This window comes from Euleptes europaea, chromosome 4, assembly GCF_029931775.1.
Source record: "Euleptes europaea isolate rEulEur1 chromosome 4, rEulEur1.hap1, whole genome shotgun sequence".
Taxonomy (NCBI): Eukaryota; Metazoa; Chordata; class Lepidosauria; order Squamata; family Sphaerodactylidae; genus Euleptes; species Euleptes europaea.
In genome coordinates, this window is record NC_079315.1 from 2,963,718 (window position 1) to 2,983,538 (window position 19,821).

The 19,821-nt window shown below is 44.1% G+C and overlaps 1 protein-coding gene and 1 pseudogene across 1 annotated transcript in view; one reads left to right on the forward strand and one right to left on the reverse strand.

Annotated features, from left to right (window-relative positions):
* The window catches only part of ADK (adenosine kinase), a 269,577-nt gene that overhangs the window by 172,429 nt on the left and 77,327 nt on the right, over nt 1-19,821 (reverse strand). The window lies entirely within an intron of this gene.
* Nucleotides 4,832-4,931, forward strand: LOC130477215 (U6 spliceosomal RNA; annotated as a pseudogene).

Below are 19,821 nucleotides of genomic sequence, written 5' to 3' on the forward strand. Positions count from 1 at the left end.
CCGCTATGTTTATTATCTTGGAAATATTTTTTTTACACAGCGCATAGTTAAATTGTGGAACTCCCTGCCCCAGGATGTGGTGATGGCTGCCAACTTGAAAGGCTTTAAGAGGGGAGTGGACCTGTTCAGGGAAGAGAGGGCTAGTAAAAATGGACACTAGTCCATTTTTTGCATACCTATTCTCCCCAGGATCAGAGGAGCATGCCAAATATATTAGGTGCTGTGGAACACAGGCAGGATGGTGCTGCCGCAGTTGTGGGCTTCCTAGAGGCACCTGGCTGGCCACTGTCTGAACAGGCTGCTGTACTTGATTGGTCTTGGTCTGATCCAGCAGGGCTCTTCTTATGTTCTTATGTACTTTGTCAAATGGTTCAGTAATTTATTGTGCAATGCCATTCACGGTTTTGATGGTGCCCAAAGCAGGATAAACCAAAGCGGACACACGTTGGAATACAGCACGCATTATGACACTGTTGGAATACAGGTGTCATCCCAAATAACCATGTGGACATATCAGAGAGGGTTTTTAATTTCCTGCATTGTGCAGGGGGTTGGACTAGATGATCCTGGTGGACCCTTCCAACCTATGGTTCTGTGATTCTATGAATGCACACACATGGCAGGTCACTCAAGGAAGAATTACTGTGGATTATACAGAGTCCTGCCAAAGCAGGACTACAGCTGAACATCAAGAAGACAAAAATAATGACTACAGGAGAATTACACAACTTTAAGGTTGACAATGAGCAAATTGAAATTGTAGAAGACTTTCTATTCCTTGGCTCCATCATCAAACAAAAGGGAGACCGCAGGCAAGAAATCAGAAGGAGATTGAGACTGGGAAGGGCAGCCATGACGGAGCTAGAAAAGGTTCTGAAGTGTAAGGATGTGTCACTGGCCACCAAGATTAAGTTAATTTGTGCCATCGTATTCCCTATTACTATGTATGGGTGTGAAAGCTGGACACTGAAGAAAGCTGATTCCTTTGAAATGTGGTGTTGGAGGATACCGTGGACTGCCAAAAAGACAAATCAGTGGGTTATAGATCAAGTCAAGCCTGAACTGACCCTAGAAGCTAAAATGACTAAACTGAGGCTATCGTAATTTGGTCACATTATGAGAAGACAAGAGTCACTGGAAAAGACAGTCAGGCTAGGAAAAGTTGAGGGCAGCAGGAAAAGAGGAAGACCCAACAAGAGATGGATCAACTCAATAAAGAAATCCACGGCCCTCAATTTGCAAGACCTGAGCAAGGCTGTCAAAGATAGGACATTTTGGAGGACATTGATTCATAGGGTCGCCATAAGTCGGAAGTCGGCACTTAACATATACATACAGAGACAGAATTCAGACAGTAGCAAATGTTTTTTGTATTTTACAAAGAGGACCTGATCAATGTGAATACTCTTTTGTACATACAGCACTACTAACACCTGTCCTTTACACCCACACATACACACACATGCATATATCCTGGTTTGATAATGTGCAGAACTTTCAGGCTGTGTAGCGACCAAATGCTGAAAAAAGCTCCTCTGTTGGCACGGCTGCATAATCGCTGTCGCATCTGTAAAAGTTTGTCGCTTTCAACCCAAAGATGCCCGCCTGGTGGTACTATTGTTCAGGTGGAATACAGGGACTCTGGTGTTTTAGTAAGTCATAACAAAACGGTCGTCCCTGCTGGCTAACTGTCGATTCTGTAAATAATGTCCAACATTTCGGATACACACAGCTCTCAAAGCACTATTCGTTTGCAAATACGAACGCGGGCGCAGTGCTTAAACATCACACGGCTGAGACAAATTACAGAGAAAAGCTTATTTTGTTAGCATTCTGGAATGTTAAGACTTCCAGAATTTCTTAGCGCCGTGACAGCTGCAGGTTCTAACCACCACTGGCTGGCAGTCGCATTGATGATGAAGGCCTCTTTTCCAGCTCAGCTAAAAAACGTTCGTTCCAGTTTCACGTATGCTGACATATCAATAGCAACAGAAGTCTTTGAGTCGGGGATTGGTCTTATCTGTTGGGCAACTTTTTAAAGAACCCTTCTCAAGCAGTAAGCATTTGCTTATCAGCTCCTATCTCAAGCAGTATCTAAAACAGGTGGCAAAAAGTCAACTGAAAGTTTATTGACCAATGGTTAACTTGGACAGCCTTGATTCAATTACCTTTTTCCTTCAAAGTGTGCCATGATCAAAGCAACAGAGGGTTTTTTTTTTTTTTGCAGTCACAAAACAAGCTGTTTGTTCGAGACTGAAACATCTGGCCAATCTCCTCCAGCACTGGATTTCATGCGGAGCCAGCGGTAGGGTCCGCTTCCGCTCCCTTTCCCAGTTCCATAAGGGTGGGACATATGGCTGATCGTTTCATCCGGGAAGCATTCAGCGTGTGGCGTTGTATACACACCGTCCCTGTGCTTTATGGTGTTTTAAGTCTACCTGTCAATGTGTGCTGCCAGGGCGGCAATCTGTTACCTGCTTCGGCTATAAAAGCCTGAAAATATGACGGAGCACTTAGAGCTTAACAGCATTCTGCTACTGGAGGCAGAAAGCTGTAAGGCAAAGGACTCTTTAAATTGGCAGATCATTGGCCACGGCTAAGGACTCAACACACACTGCAGAACAGTAAATAGTTTAAAGATGTAGCAACACCAGTTGAAGAAGGAATCCTTCCTTGTCATGGCAAAGTTCGCACTACGTGTGCTTGAACTCGCAGACTTAATTCTGTTGTTTTCTGTTGCCCCAAAGGTTGGACCAGAACCAACAGGTTGAAATTAAATCAAGAGTTTCTGTCTAGGCATTAGGAAGAATTTTCTAACAGCGGTTCGTCAGTGGAACAGGCTTCCTCAGGAGGTGGTAAGCTCTCCTTCCCTGGAGGTTTTTAAGCAGAGCCTAGATGGCCATCTGTCAGCAATGCTGATTCTATGACCTTAGGCAGCTCATGAGAGGAAGGGCATCTTGGCCATCTTCTGGGCATGGAGTAGAGGGTCACTGGGTGTGTGTGGGGGAGGTAGTTGTGAATTTCCTGCATTGTGCAGGGGGTTGGATTAGATGACCCTGCTGGTCCCTTCCAACTCTATGATTCTATATTCCAGAGCCTCTTAAGTTTCAGCATTAATATAATATAAAAAATTACGTAATTTAAATGGAAAGTCAGGAAGATGGTCGTTGGAAGGGCTGTGCAAAGAATGAGGTGGAAGGAGGGGAGAAGGGAAGGGGAGAGGGGAAAGAACCCAAAATGCAGGAGGGAGGGATGAGGCTTAGGTCTTACCCAAGGGATTTGGATGGTTTATGTTGCAGGTTCAGGCTATCTACTGATGGGTATGTTGTGCAAATACATTCAGACAGCACAGTTGGAATCTGTTCTTGGTATTCTCTGGTGTGTGGTGTTAAGTACCGTCAAGTCGCTTCCAACTCAGGGCAACCCTATGAATTGATGTCCTCCAAAACGTCCTATCCTGAACAGCCTTGCTCAGATCTTGCAAATTGAGGGCAGTGGCTTCCTTTATAGAGTCAATCCATCTCTTGTTGGGTCTTCCTCTTCTCCTGCTGCCTTCAACTTTTCCTAGCATGACTGTTTTTTCCAGTGACTCTTGTCTTCTCATCATGTGACCAAAGCACCCAGAATCATAGAGTTGGTCACAGGGTACTGAAAGATCTCACGGACGTAATTTCCGTGATGTAAATGTAATTTCGCAGATGTAAAAATGGTGTGTGCTGGTTGAGCACAGATTTCAGAGCTCAGACTCTAAAGTTCCAAACCTATCTGAAATCAGGAGCCTACCTCTGTTTATCAGAGTAAGCAAACCCTTGCAAAGCAGAAGAGCAAGATAAAAATCTTGAGTCACAGCTACCGTGACACCAGAACGAGAGAGAGAGCCTGAAATCCAAGGAAAGACTGACAACTCTCACAGCCTGTACGACCAAACTCTTAAACAAGAAAATACAGTTTTCTAGTTTGGTACAATAGAGCTAATCACATTATCAGCAGCAAAACAAAGAATCTCAACCCGCTTGAGAAAAAAAATTGCAGGGACCTACCGAACTTCAACATGTTTAACTTTGAAGCCGCCCAAATCAGCAAATGACACCAAGCGTTAGAAACACCATTGTTCCCCAAGAGGCTTTTAAAAAAACAAAACAAAAAGCAGAAACGGAGCATTATGTAATTTTTTTTGCTAACTACTCCACTAATATGTTAATGATATCATTACATGATTTCACAAGTACAACAACATGTAATTTCATTTATTTATTCTCCACGGAGGCAGAGGGAAGGTACAGATTAAGAAGCTGTCAAGATGATGAAGTGACAGCTAATGCAAATTTATTTTTGCAATATTTCATGGAAGGAATGCAAATGCCGGTTGAAATGAAGTAGCTTCAGGCACTCAAGGTGTGCTTCAGGCACTGCATGAATGGATTAAAAAAATGTTAACAAATTAGAGTGTCAGGAGCATCGTTTAGGGGAGAAGGAAACGGGAGGGCTCCGATTAAAGAGAACCTGATGGTCGATCAAGGAAAATGTCTTAAGACTTGTGGGGCACTACAGCACCGTGGAGCATAATGAGGAATCCCCCACCTGAGCTAGCCAATTATGAGGACGGAGATTCAAGTTCACCTGTACTAGGAAGCCTACTCTGTACTCCAGCAGCTTTCCACTCGGCCTTCCTAGTTGGTTCAAGGTCGCTTTCTGCATGACCCTTCGCAGCTGAAAGCATTTGCAAAATAGCTCCTCGGGACCAAGGATAAGACAAACAAACCTTTATCTTTTTTAATTTTAATAACTTCTTTTCTATCTCGTCTTTCTCCCTAACGGGGACACAAAATGCTTGCTTCAGCAGCACATATACTAAAATTAGAACAATAAGAGAAGGTTAGCATGGCCCCTGCACAAGGATGACAAGCAAATTTGTGAAGTGTCATATTCATGGGGACCCAAAGAGGCTCATGCCATTCTCCTCTCCTCCATTTTATCTCCTCCACAACCTTGCGAGGTAGGTTTAGAGTGTGTGACTGGTCCAAGGTCACCCAGTCAGATTCCATGGCAAAGAAGAAGAGTTGGTTTTTATATGCCGACTTTCTCTACCACTTAAGGGAGAATCAAACCGGCATACAATCACCTTCCCCTCCCCACAATAGACACCTATTGAGGTAGGTGAGGTTGAGAGAGTGTGACTAGCCCAAGGTCACCCAGCTGGCTTTATATGGAGGAGTGGGGAAATAAATCCAGTCCACCAGATTAGCCTCTGCAGCTCATGTGGAGGAGTGGGGAATCAAACCTGGTTCTCCAGATCAGAGTCCACTGCTCCAAACCACCACTCTTAACCACTACACCACGCTGGCTCTCAAAGTGGGGATTCGAACCCAGGTCTCCCAGATCCTAGTCCAACGCTCTAGCCACCACACCACACTGGGCCTCCTGAAACCCCACGCCGGGGGAGGGGCACTGTTGGGTGGGACGATTTACTGTTTCCCCTTTCCTCTACCCTGCTCATAACCAAACATTCCTGGAGCAGCATTTCAAGCTGGAAAGAAGCTTGGCACACCATCTGCTCATACCATGCATTTCAGCCCTTAATGTTCAGTCCTTAGTGGAGAGCCAGCGTGGTGCATTGGTTAAGAGCGGTGAACTCTAATCTTGAGAACCGGGTTTTATTCCCCACTCCTCCACATGAGCGGCGGAGGCTAATCTGGTGAACTGGGTTGGTTTCCCCACTCATAGAATCATAGAGTTGGAAGGGACCACCAGGGTCATCCAGTCCAACCCCCTGCACAATGCAGGAAATTCACAACTACCTCCCACTCCCACACCCCCAGTGACCCCTACTCCATGCCCAGAAGATGGCCAAGGTGCCCTCCCTCTCATGATCTGCCTAAGTTCATAGAATCAGCATTGCTGACAGATGGCCATCTAGCCTCTTCTTTAAAACCTCTAGGAAAGGAGTGCTTACCACCTCCTGAGGAAGCCTGTTCCACTGAGGAACCGCTCTGTTAGAAAGTTCTTCCTAATGTCTAGACGGAAACTCTGTTGATTTAATTTCATCCCGTTGGTTCTGGTCCGACCTTCTGGGGCAACAGAAAACAACTCAGCACCCTCGTCTATATGACAGCCCTTCAAGTACTTGAAGACGGTTATCCTATCCCCTCTCAGTCTTCTCCTCTCCAGGCTAAACATGCCCAGCTCCTTCAACCTTTCCTCACAGGACTTGTTCTCCTACACTCCAACACATGAAGCCACCTGGGTGACCTTGGGCTAGTCACAGATCTCTTAGAACTCTCTCAGCCCCACCTACCTCACAGGGTGTCTGTTGTGGGGGGGGGAGGTGATTGTAAACCGGTTTGATTCTCCCTTAAGTGGTAGAGAATGTTGGCATATAAAAACCAATTCTTTTTTATCCTGTAACCTGAATGGATTTAATAGGTGTGTGCCCCACCCCCTTTGGAATACAATAGCTTCACCTGGCCTTCTTTGTATCATCTGACATAGATACTAATGCTTTTTCCTGCTATGCACCTTGATTTTTATGTACCAAATTGCACTTGACAATTGCACTTGACATTTCATAATGTGCACAGAACCCTTTAGCACTCAAAATCTAATAATGTTCTTTATAGAATTGCCGGGTTTCCCCCTACTAAGTGTATTATTCACTCATGGGAGTCTACAGCTTTTCCTGATTTTTCCTCCATGATTGGTATGAGACCCAGAAAGCTTCTTGAACAACCAAAATGCACTTTTGCTTACCCAAAGAGCCTCCTGGGTTTCTGCCCATTTCTCCTTTCAGAAGCAGGCTCCGGCACTTATAACCCAAGCTTAACCTAGCCTAGAGCCCCGTGGCGCAGAGTGGTAAACTGCAGTACTGCAGTCCAAGCTCTGCTCACGACCTGAGTTCAATCCCAATGAAGTTGCTTTCAGGTAGCCGGCTCAAGGTTGACTCAGCCTTCCATCCTTCTGAGGTCGGTAAAATGAGTACCCAGCTTGCTGGGGGTAAAGGGAAGATGACTGGGGAAGGCAGTGGCAAACCACCTCATAAACAAAAGCCTGCCTAGTAAACGTTGGGATGTGATGTCACCCCATGGGTCAGGAATGACCCGGTGCTTGCACAGGGGACCTTTACCTCTTTTAACCTAACCTACTTCACAGGGTTGTTGTAAGGATAAAACTGAAGGGAGGAGTGCGATGTAAGCCCCTTTGGGGCCACCCTGGGGAGAAAGACAGGGTGTAAGTGAAACAAATCATTACACTCCAGCAATTCGGAGACATGCAAGTCAGCCCTCAGACAGTTGATTTCTCAGGGGGTGCATCGGTACGGTTTTGCCCACTGGCAAGCACTCCTTCTGTGCTACAACTGATCAGCAAAGCCAGCACTGTGGCAAGAGGCTCAAGTTTTTACTGTACCCAAGCCAAAGAAATTACTTTGCCTTCCAAGCTATATTTGTTAACGTTCCTGTTCTGAAGCAACATTCTAAATTTTAGAAGGTTCTACTGAAACATACAGATAAACAATGTGGTACTAACTGCCGCGGCGACTAAATCTGGCCCGCAACCTGATAACTTCAGCGTTTGGATGTTTTCCTTTGCTGAAAGCCAAAAGTAGCAATCTTTAACCCAAGAAATGTATTTAATTTCCTTTTTAATCTATTATCCGTTGTAATAATGCTTAGGATTTAATAAGCGATAGTGGTACTAAAAGCTTTGTAGAAACAGAAATACATCAGTATTAATCTCTTTCTGAAAGAAGCCCCCCCCCCAAAAAAAAACAGGCTCTTTCTTACAGTGCCCATTTAAGGCAGGTACCCATATGGAAGTTATTAATCCTGAAAAACTTCAGACCAAGATAGAAAGATCACATTACATATAAAAGTTATTCAGATTTCAGAACTCTAACGTCTGGAAAAATCTGGGGAATGGGAGGCAGGGAATACTAAATTTTAAAATAGTTGCACATTTATAACTTATAAAATAGTCAGAACTGGAAACCAAGAAAACACAAATACAAGAATGGTTACAGATTACAAAGCGTTCTTCCCCCCTGCCCAAGATCCAAACCTTAGCATTTCAGACTGTGAGAATGCTTGACATTTTACTCTGCTGACTCTACAAATGTAGACATTGGCTAATATATCGAGATATCATGATGATGTATGTACTTTTTATGTGTGGGATCATCTTATGCAGCATTCCCCAATGTGCCACCCATGGCCCACCATGTGTTTTTAGAAAGTGGGTGGGTTCCAGTAGGGCTTTTACCTCGCAGGGCTTCTGAGTGGCCATTAAAGATCTGACTGGCTGTACAGATATATATTTTTAATTCCTTCAGTAGCAGCTGCCACCAGGGCACAAGGGTCTTCACTGCATGTGTGAAAGTAAGTTGTGTGTATGCACAAAAATATTTTTAAAGTGTATTCACTTTAAAAGGCATCCTGTTAAACAGGACTTTGGCCTGATATGTTGAAGAGTTATTATTGCAGTTGTCACCTCACTCTCTTGCATTTTTTGGTTGGCTCCACCAGCGTGGTGCAGTGGTTAAGAGCGGTGGTTTGGAGTGGTGGACTCTGATCTGGAGAACCGGGTTTGATTCCCCACTCCTCCACATGAGCGGCGGAGCCTTATCTGGGGAACTGGATTTGTTTCCCCACTCCTACACACAAAGCCAGCTGAGTGTTTCCCCACTCCTACACATGAAGCCTTGGGCTAGTCACAGCTCTCTCAGCCCCACCTGCCTCACAGGGTGTCTGTTGTGGGGAGGGGAAGGGAAGGCGATTGTAAGCCGTTCTGATTCTCCCTTAATTCTGATTCTCCTTGGCAGCGTTCTGATTCTCCTTGGCAGCAAAAGTCGGCATATAAAAACCAATTCCTCCTGCTCCTCCTCCTCTTCTTCTGTTCTTCCAGTTTAAATGCCAGAACTTGATGACAGAATTGAGGCCCAGTGGCCTTTGGCTGAGAGAACCAGCCGAAGTGGAACGTAGGAACCCCAACAGAAGTTGCATGAAAAGCCTTGTGTGCAAGTGTAAATTCTTCTCTCTCCCCACACGATTTGCTCAGCCGGGCTGAGCGAGACTTTCTTGTCACCTTCAAGCCACCCCAGTCCATTTCCGTAACCTGTTCAGGGTTCTAAAACCAAAATTATTTTCCACATCTGAATCAGACACCAACTCCCTTGTCTATTAGGCCTGACACAACTATAACAAGGCCAAAATTCTTCCATTTCAGCACTCTGGGTACATTTTGCGCATAAGCATACATTTGCGCAGCCTCGTCATTTTACAACAACTACAACCCACACTATCAATTTTCGTATTTTTCAAAATATCCAATTACAAAATCCTAACCACAGTCTAATGATTTGTATTTTTCTTCGAATGAAAACGATTTGAAAACAATCATGCTATTACATGTTGGTGGTGGTGGAAAGTGCCGTCAAATCGCAGCCGACTTATGGCGACCCCTCAAGGGTTTTCAGGGCAAGACTAACAGAGGTGGTTTGCCATTGCCGCCTCTGCGTAGCAACCCTGGGCTTCCTTGGTGGTCTCCCATCCACATACCATCCAGGGCTGACCCCGCTTAGCTTCCAGGATTTGGCTAGCCTGGGCCATACAAGATAGCTCCAGATAATGATATTGTGAGGAACTGCTCTGTTTGTTTGCTCTGTTTTATTTCTGTTCGGTTCTGCTTCGCCCGTACAAGCGGCGAGGCAGGGACTTTGGTTCAGGCTTCAACTGTAGTAACCCCTGTGTAGGCCTCCACTGGAATGTAACGTTCGTTCTCCTCTCCTCGTTCCCCCTCCTTTCCCTGACCTTGGCTTCTGTAGAGTTGCACTAACGAGCTTCTGAGTACTTTGATGTCTATGCAGTAGAGTAAGCTAGCTTTGTTATCACGTCTTTCTCAAAACATGTAACCAACATCTGCAATGTAGAATTGTTTATAATCTCGCCCTTTGGAAAGAACGGGCACTTGCAGCTTTGACCGTGATGTAGGGACTGAGTTCTACCTGATGCATTCCAATAAACTTACCTGCTTCTGAATGAACGTCTGAGCGAGTGATTTTATGGAAATTGCCCAGGGAGGCTGGCAAGCCTTACAGATATTTGCTTTTCTGCAGATAAAAAGCCAAAGCTCCTCCTGCAACCCTATATTTATCTGTTTGGTTGGATATGGGATTCATACTAAGAAAATGTCCATTTTCCAGCCAATCCTGTTGTCAAAGACAAATCATTGCCCTCTGAATTTATTTTAACTGAATACAAGCAGGCTTTTAAAATCATTTCTAATGAAGAACCACCATGCTTCCCCTCTAGAGGATACATCAATCCAAATGCACGAGTTGTTCCTATGTAACGCGAACTTGAAAGAAAGCGAGAAAGAGAAGGACGCATTCTTCTTTTAGTCTTGACACAACTTATTTCCTGTATGGTATATGTGCTGGAATCCTGGCATTCACACAGTGGGTTAGTAGCCATTTCCATCCAAGTCTGCTTCCAGGGTCTAGCATTATACTACAAGTAGCACTTTACAGCAGTCAGGGTGTTAACTGCCACACGAATCAATTAGTATGCACACTTGTGCAGAAAGCGTACAAATGACAAAACTGGAAACTGGATTAAAAGCAATCCACCATGATGCAGATGCGCGGTGTTTTTAACAGAAGTACAACATGTTCAATTTCATCCACGGGAGACACTTTACAAATTGGTGGAGGATGCCAAACCCATTTCTGCTCCTCCTGCAGCTGTTCAAAATGATCAAAAGCTCATCTTCATTATAGGACCACCTTTATATTCATCAATACCATTCTGAAATTAGAATTGGATTATGCAAAATCGTCGCTATTTAGAATCCTGATAAAAAGAACCACTGCGTTTTCTGGTTAATAAAATGTAAGCCACTCTAGCGGAACCTTTTGAAGATAATTCCTCAGTAGCTAACTCATAAAAAAAATTCTTGATCTGACTGAAAAAGTAGAAAATTCTGCTCATTTTCAGACAGCAGATTTACATAATTCATTCCCCAAAACAGGTTGAGACAAGGTGGCAAAGATAAATTGCTCCTTTGTTTCTGACCTACCAGCCCTCTACCTGACACAGAGCTTGGAAGAAAAGAAAAACATTGCTTGAAACACATTAATCAAACAAACGGCTTCATGTGAAGACCATGTACTGGTTGCAAGACAGTAGAACGAGACCTGGAGTCGTTCTAATCTGCGATCGCACATTGGTTGCGCGCACATCCCTCTGTCAATCACAGCTTCACCATGCTGCAAGAGCCAAGCGCAAGGTCTCGCTTCATTTTCATAACTAAGCCCAAAAGTCTATCGTGGATTCTGGTGATTAAAATGAATGCATTTGTCCTTGGGATAGAGAGAACAACCAGGCTCTTTCAATTCTTTGAAGCAGCCGCATCCTTCTTCTCGACAACGGAAACACTCACATGTCCTACGGAATGGAAAACCCTTTCCTTGTACAGATCGACAATTCTTGGCCTTATTTGCAATAGGAGAGCTGAACAATAGTTTGCCATCAGAGGGCACTTGGAAGGTAAAAGTGCTTGTTGTTTTCTCAAGAGGAATGTACACTAAAAAAAATAACCTCATCTCCCAAGCAAACGGCACTGACAACTGCACAAGGTGGAATAAAAAGAGGGCATCAAAGACAGAAAATGTGTTGGTGGAACTGTGGTGGGAAGGCAGAACAGCGATGCCTAGCGACTGCAGTATTTATCTTATTTCGACACATCCCAGGGGGAGGGAAGGCGGCATGATATCGCCCGGTCTCGTCAGATCTCGGAAGCTAAGCCGGGTCGGTACTTGGAAGGGAGACCTCCAAGGAAAGCTCTTCAGAGGAAAGCGAAGGCAAACCCACCTCTGCTTCTTACTTGCCTTGAAAACCCCTTGCTGGGGTTGCCGTAAGTCAGCTGTGACTTGATGGCACTTTACACACTCAAGGAGAGGCCAGACTGATCTTCATTCCAAGGAACGGCCTGCTCAGCAGTTGTCCTTCATCAGTGGATTATCTTCCCCCCAAAACTTCATTCGGCCCCAAATTTAGCTGGACTTCCACAAATGCTTTTCTGTTGACCTTTGATAGTTAAGTTCAGATTTTTTTAGGGGGAGTGCCTATTTTGTGTTATATGACATAAATCCCCCACTTAGATAGTCCAGACTACAGGAGGGCCTTCACACTGATGCGTTGTAACGCACTCCCTTCAGCCGTCTTGGAAGGGAGATACAAAAAGATACCATATGCAGGACGATTATGCCCCTGCTCTGATGGGAGTACTGAGACCCTTGAGCACGTTGATACGAGAAGCCATTCTTTCTATATTATCGGACCTCCCAGGGCGATCCAGAGCTTTTAGTCTTTCTAACATGCTCTCAGACAAGGATATGGAGATAATTTTTAAAGTGACCAAATTTGGGTGGCAAGCAATGAGGATCAGGCATGCACGGGTCGAACTTAATGGTTGAGCAATTTTATTATTTATACTAATTCCAAACATGTAATATTTTTTAATTAAGCGCTTAACGGCTTTTATGAGTGAGAGATTGTAAGATGTTATAGGGGCTCACACTTGATGCACTTTTATATGTGTTATATTATGTGTGTATATCTGGTATGTTTTTATGCTGGTCTTGGACCGTATTAAACTCTCTTTGTACTTTGACATAAATCATGTTATGTTCTATTTTCATTTTTAGGTCAAGGTAGTCCCCTGTGCAAGCACCGGGTCATTACTGACCCATGGGGTGACATCACATCATGATGTTTACTAGGGTGGTTTGCCATTGCCTTCCCCACTCATCTACGCTTTACCCTCAGCAAGCTGGGTACTCATTTTACCGACCTTGGAAGGATGGAAAGTAGAGGCAATCTTGAGCCAGCTACCTGAACCCGACTTCCATCAGAATCGAACTCAGGTCATAAGCAGAACTTTGACTGCAGCTATGCCTGCCTCCTACACTGGCAACGAGGGTCAGCGGTGCCCGGACTCCAGCGTGTTTGCCCCATGCCAGAGTAGGTGTCAGTTTATTCCGTGATAAGGTGGCACCTTCAGAAATGTGCTCAAACCTGATACCCTGAAAATCTTGTGGGTGTCTAAGGTGCTCCTGGACTTGAATCTAGCGGTTCTATTGCAGACCAACAAGGCGATCCCTTGGAAACTATCTCCACTGCTCAACATTCCCGCCCTTCTACAGCCTTTTCAGTGCTCTCTTTAGAGGGGTTCTCTTTTAATTAATGAAGTCATGTATTTTAACATACCTGGTGAGTCTCCTCGTATGCAGAGATGCTTTACTGGGATGAGGGCTGACTCGCAATGCAGTGCAGCGTCTGTTGTTCCCACAAGAGCCTGCCAGTTTACTATTAAATACAGGGGCCACGGTTAAACTGAATTTTGCACTTGTTTTATTTGGAATGGGAAGGACTTGTTCCTTTTTAAAAGCTTGTTACATATTTAACATTTGTAGTAGTAATAGTAATTTATTGTTATGGCCATTGGCCAGCATAATCGTTTGTAATTTTGAGTGTTTGTATCTAAGTTTACATAAATAAAAAGAAACAAACACTAAGCAGGAAAAAATACTGTGAGACGAATATTTTTGCAGCTACAGAGATTTGTATCCTAAACATCTGTGCTAACACATTAATCAGCAAAGTTAATAGAAAAAGTTATAAAGTTGCAATACTATACTGATGCAACAGTGAGTATGTTTGCCTCATCCCAAGCAGGAAGAGGAAGAGGAGTTGGTTTTTATTTGCCGACTATCTCTACCCCTTAAGGAAGAATCAAACTGGCTTACAATCACCTTCCCTTGCCCCTCCCCACAACAGACACCCTGTGAGGTAGGTGGAGCTGAGAGAGCTGTGACTAGCCCAAGGTCACCCAGCCGGTTTCGTGTGTAAGAGTGGGGAAACCAACCCGGTTCACCAGATTAGAGTCCACCACTCATGTGGAGGAGCGGGGAACTCAATTCACCAGATTAGAGTCCACCACTCCAAACCACTGCTCTTAACCACCACACCATGCTGGCACAATAGGCAGGCCTTAAGACTAGAGCTATTGGAGAACATACCATTTGCTTGTGTGTGTGTGTGTGTGTGTACACACACACACACACACACACACACACACACACACACAGTTTTAGGCATGCAAAAGCCCCTCTTACAGCCCATTTCTAAAGGGGGGGCCAAAACTCCTCTGGAGCCGATGTGACCCTGTGTCTCCATAGGTGTCGATGTGACCCTGCGTCTCCACAGGTGCCACCTTATCACGGAATAAGGTGGCATCTATGCTGGCGAGGGGGTAAACATGCCGGCTTCTGTTGTCGGCAAAGGGAGAATTTCCCCCTTTTTTATTTTTAAATTTTTGAGGTCTCTTTTTCCCTTCAGGATTGGGCTGCCCAACTTTAAAAGAAATCTAAATCAGGTCAAGTTTTTGTATTATTTCTGCTTCTAGGCTGAAATGCTTTTTAAAAAAGTGATTAAATAGGAACAAAACACAACCCCCCCACACACACAAAATTCCTACAAAGGGAATTAATGAATTAGTAATAAGCAACCAGTTGTGCAAACAGATACACTGTATAAAGCAAAGAAAATTGAGTTTCATGTTGAGTTATTGGCAATACAAGGGAGTATTATAAACATAATTTTTGAAGTAATTTAATGTTACACTGGTTCACAACGTCGTTTTATTTTACTATTTACATTTTTTTTCCTAGCCATTCATAGGAAATGAAAGTTGTAAAATGTTTTGATGGCTTCCCAGAGGCACAACCAATGAGGCTAGCACAAGGAATACAGTGTAAAACTTGCTGTGATTTAGAAATATAAATCCTCCTCGCTGATTCAAAGTGGGAGGGAGGAAACCAGACACTGCATTTCCCCTGCTATAACATTATGCCAACCAGATGCACAAAGGAATTTTTTCACCAATAATTACTCATCAATGATAATTTATAAAGCAAAGCTACACCAAATGTGTATTAATTCTCAGTTGCTCTCAGCTGCAGTTAATGACTTGGCATTGTTCCATGTCAATTTCAAAGAGGAAACACATGGATTAAGAGAGGGAAGCCCGCTTACCACCAAATGCCTGCCAGACAAAAATCGGAAGGATAAAATAAAAACCCGAGCTTTAGTCATGCCTCGTATGTACACGGGCACATTTTCCTCATGAGCAAAACAGTCAACATGCATTGTCTCACCGAGGTGCACCGACTATTCATACTCGCGCCAACAACGCAGAACCCGCGTTGACACGCTGCCTCTGGCATATCAATGTGCGGAGTGCAGAAATAAAGCTGGCCATGAAAACCATATTATGTATCATTCTCTAAGCCAAAGCTTCTGGTACAGATGATTACTTCATTTATTCCTAATGAAATCTATTACAACGCTGGATCTGTGGCAGACTTAACGGAGAATTTTCAATCCTCGGAGGGAATTCCATGCCAAGCTATTGTTTTCATTCAGAGAGAGGTTTGCATTTTTCCAGCAGTTTTGCATCCAAACACATTCTTGTTTCATGCAGACGTTGAAGCCGGGGAAGAAACAAAATAATCAGGTCACTGTCCTCCACGCGCTTGAGCAGCTTGAGCCCCGCTGAAATCCATGGACCACTGTGGCCCCCCGGGGGCAGGGGGGGAAACACACCATCAGCGTCTCACCCAGACGCAATGGTGCTGCTTATGTGTCTCCTTTTAGCACCCAGGGCTCTACGTGAGTCCCTTCATCTGCTCACTTTGCCCTTCAAAACCTCAGGGGGCTGAGCTGTTCCTCTGCTGCGGGGCAGTTCCCCCAGGCCTGCCCAGGTCTCGTAGCCTTCTCTTGCTCCAGTTCCTCCCTGAAGTTCCTCTTCCAGCGTGGTGTTCAGAGCCAGCGTGGTGTAGTGAACACATGAAGCTGCCTTCTACTGAATCAGACCCTTGGTCCATCAAAGTCAGTATTGTCTACTCAGACCAACAGCATCTCTCCAGGGTCTCAGGCAGAAGTCTTTCACATCACCTACTTGCCTAGTCCCTTTAACTGGAGATGCTGGGACTGAACCTGGGATCTTCTGCATGCCAAGCAGATGCTCTACCACTGAGCGGTGGACTCTAATCTGGAGAACCAGGTTGGTTTCCCCACTCCTACACATGAAGCCAGCTGGGTGACCTTGGGCTAGTCACAGTTCTCTCCAAACTCTCTCAGCCCCACCTACCTCACAAGGTGTCTGTTGTGGGGAGAGAAAAGGAAGGAGATTGAAAGCCGGTTTGATTCTCCTTAAAAGGTAGAGAAAACAGGCATATAAAAATCAACTCTTCTTCTTCCTCCTCCCTTCTCTGTACCCTCTCAGCCTTTCCTAGCCAACTTGCCTTCCTCCTGGTCTCTCTCTCTCGACATCTCCCTTTTTATCCCTGGGGCTCCACCCTGCTGGCCAACCAAGCCCAGCACCGCCCTTCGCTTCTCTGAGCCTTGATCCTCTCCCTGAGACGACCTTGAGCCGGCTACCTGAAACCGACTTCCGTAGGGACTGAACTCAAGTTGCGAGCAGAGCTTTTGACTGCAGTTCACCATTCTGTGCCACGGGCCTCCTACCATGAAAAGGAGACTGGCGAAAAATTCATAGAGAAATTCAGACAATGTTGCGAGTAAATTTTTAATTAGAACCTGAACACATGCTGTTGGGTATAATTCCTCCCCAAGTGAAATCTGTTAACAAAGAACTTTACCAATATGCACCATCTGCTGCCAGAATTGTTTACGCCAGATATTGGAAATCTAATACAATACTAGACATCACAGAATGGAGCAGCAAACGCCTGGATTTCGCATCAATGGCTAGACTTGCTAAAAAGGAACTCTATGGATGAATTTATGATAAAATGGCAACCTTTATATGATCATTATTCACGTGTCATGAATACTTATTAAAGACAAAGAGCTCAATGAATTATCTTAGAAACTATTTAATGAACGCATATAATAATGTTTCTGTGTTTAAGGCGAATGATGATATTTTGATATGATGATTTTTCAGACTGTGTAAAGCTCAGAAGATGCAATAGGCATGACTTTCTTCCCTTTCATCCCTTTTTCTATTTTTTGTAACTTTTTATAAAAACAGTTTTAAAAAAAGGAGACCATGAAAAATAACGAATGGGGCTGCAGCCCGGTCTTGCAGTGAGCTGACCGCTCTCACCCTGTTCCGGAGACCCTGGAAAGCTGCGGACCGCAGATGCAAACCATAGAGGGCAAGGTGGCCTAATGGTCTGACTCAATGCAAGAACAGCACCAGATGTCCAGGAGAAAAAGAAAATGCCAAAATCTGCTTAGAAACACAGATCTGGTGGGAAACCCCCCAGATCAACGTTCTGGGTGAGCTACACAGTCACAGATTGCTGCTCCAGGGCCAGAAAGACAATTCTAACTTACGCGGACAACATTTTACTTTACATGATTTATCAGCAGCAACAGCAGCATGATCAGCGATCTTTCCCATATCTGCACAACATAAAGACCTGGGATCCTTTGATAATAAGCCAGTTATCACAGCAGGCAAGGACTTTAAGGCAGATGAAGACAGGTTCTTCCCTGTAGGAATGGCTCCCAGACGTTACTCGGAAAGGGGAAAGGATGGCTCGGCCTATGAAACCTGACAAGATGGTAGGAATGTGGTACAGATTTCAGTGCATGAGAAAGAAATGTGAAAATCATGGGTAAATAAGTGGTGTTGTGATGATTTATACTAAGATAATTAGTACAATCATAGGATGTAACAATAGTTATCATGCCACCAGGATTACATTGTGTGTGTGTGTGTGTGGAGGTGGTCTGCCATTGCCTACCTCTGTGTCGCGACCCTGGATTTCCTTGGTGGTCTCCCATCCAAATACTAACTAGGGCCAACCCTGCTTAGCATCCGAGATCTAACAAGATTAGGCTAGCCTGGACCATCCAGGTCAGGGCAGAGACAAACAGAGGTGGGTTAGCCATTGCCTGCCTCTGCATAGTGAACCTTGAATTTCTTCCTTGGTGGTCTCCCATCTACAAACTAAGCAGGGCCAACCCAAGATCTGATGAGATCAGGCTAGCCTGGGCCATCCAGGCCAGGGCACATATTTATACAGACACTACATCACTTATGTTTATAAACTGTTCCAATTAAGAAAGATAAACAGGATTATCTCTGATAGGAATACCAACTAGAGATAATCCTAAAAGTAGCGTTAAGCTGATAAATGGTTACAATGTGAACCAGTTTTTTCAAATAAAAATTATTCATGAGTAAAACTAAAAGTATGAAATACGTAACTTTTAAGATGTATGACAGTTAAAAGCCGGATATATCTGAGCACTTTTCTTGGCTACCAAGTGTGTAAAGCAAACATAGCAACTGAATATAGCATGATGAAGCACTACATTGGAATTTTATTTATTCTATGGACAAATAATATAGATTCATCGTTTATCTGCCTGCCCAAACCTGTCTAATATTAGGCTATTTCTCTACATTAAAATCCTTACTGGCATAGGAGTTGTAGATTCCACATTGTGCAGAAGAGTCTACACATTTTAATATAAAATCTACTGAACGCCTGCTTTCTTTTTTTAATTGTATAAAGATGGACGAGCATTTGTACATACAATTTATCATCTGCCTTTTGATACATCCCAGAGAATTGTACCGTGTGGTTTTTCTGAATACCCAAAGTGGCACGAGCCAATCTGAACATTTGTATAGAAGAATCAGAAAAGCATTCTTATTTGTGTTATCTACAGAAGGATTCAACTAAAGAAAATGGGATATGCCAACTGGGCATGAAGCAGCTTTGGGCAGGATAGATGTACTGAGAGCAGTTTTTAACACCAGCACTGCAGAGGGCATGACCCCCCTCCCACAAGCCCATGAGCCAAGGGATCGACAGCGGGCATTAATAGGAAAGGACGGATTTAACAGTGTCACAGAGACAGAAACAACAATGGGAACCAACTGAAAACAGCTTGACTGAAAACACAAACCAGTTAAAGGTGAAACCCAACGTATATTCCTAGTTAACCCTGTCTCAGTCGCACAGACAGACAAGACGGAGAGACACGCAGCAGAGGAAGGTTTAAGAGGGAAAAATTAGGAGTTGGGTTTAAGATATAGGAAACTGGTGAGAAATTCTGTCCTGACTTTGGGGGCTTCTCGCCACCTGAAATGAGTGGTCTTTCTCTCGGCTTCTGGTATTTCTTAAAGAGTTTTTATTAAGCACAATGCAAAGCAAATAAAGTAACATTAAAAGCAATAAAGAACAGATACAAAAACACAGAACATGGGCTGTGGGAAAATGTGCAAACTTTAATTAGCTCTTTGGTTCTTGTAGGTTATCCGGGCTGTGTAACCGTGGTCTTGGAATTTTCTTTCCTGACGTTTCGGCAGCAGCTGTGGCAGGCATCTTCAGAGTAGTAACACTGAAGGACAGTGTCTCTCAGTGTCAAGTGTGTAGGAAGAGTCAGAGAGGGGTTGGGTTTGAGCTGAGTACTGTCCTGCAGACGTAATGTGCTAATCGTTGTCCTGTAAGTATCAAGATAATGTATTAATGAGAGTGTGGTATGTTAATATGGAAGCATTGTATCCTGGAATGATCTGGTAATGTGTGAAATCCAAAGCTAATCTGCATGGCTATTGTTGACTGTAGCCTTCGTTAGTCTGGAGGTTTTTCAGGGCAGGAAGCCAAGCCTTATTCATTCTTAAACTCTCTTCTTTTCTGTTAAAGTTGTGAATAAGGCTTGGCTTCCTGCCCTGAAAAACCTCCAGACTAACGAAGGCTACAGTCAACAATGGCCATGCAGA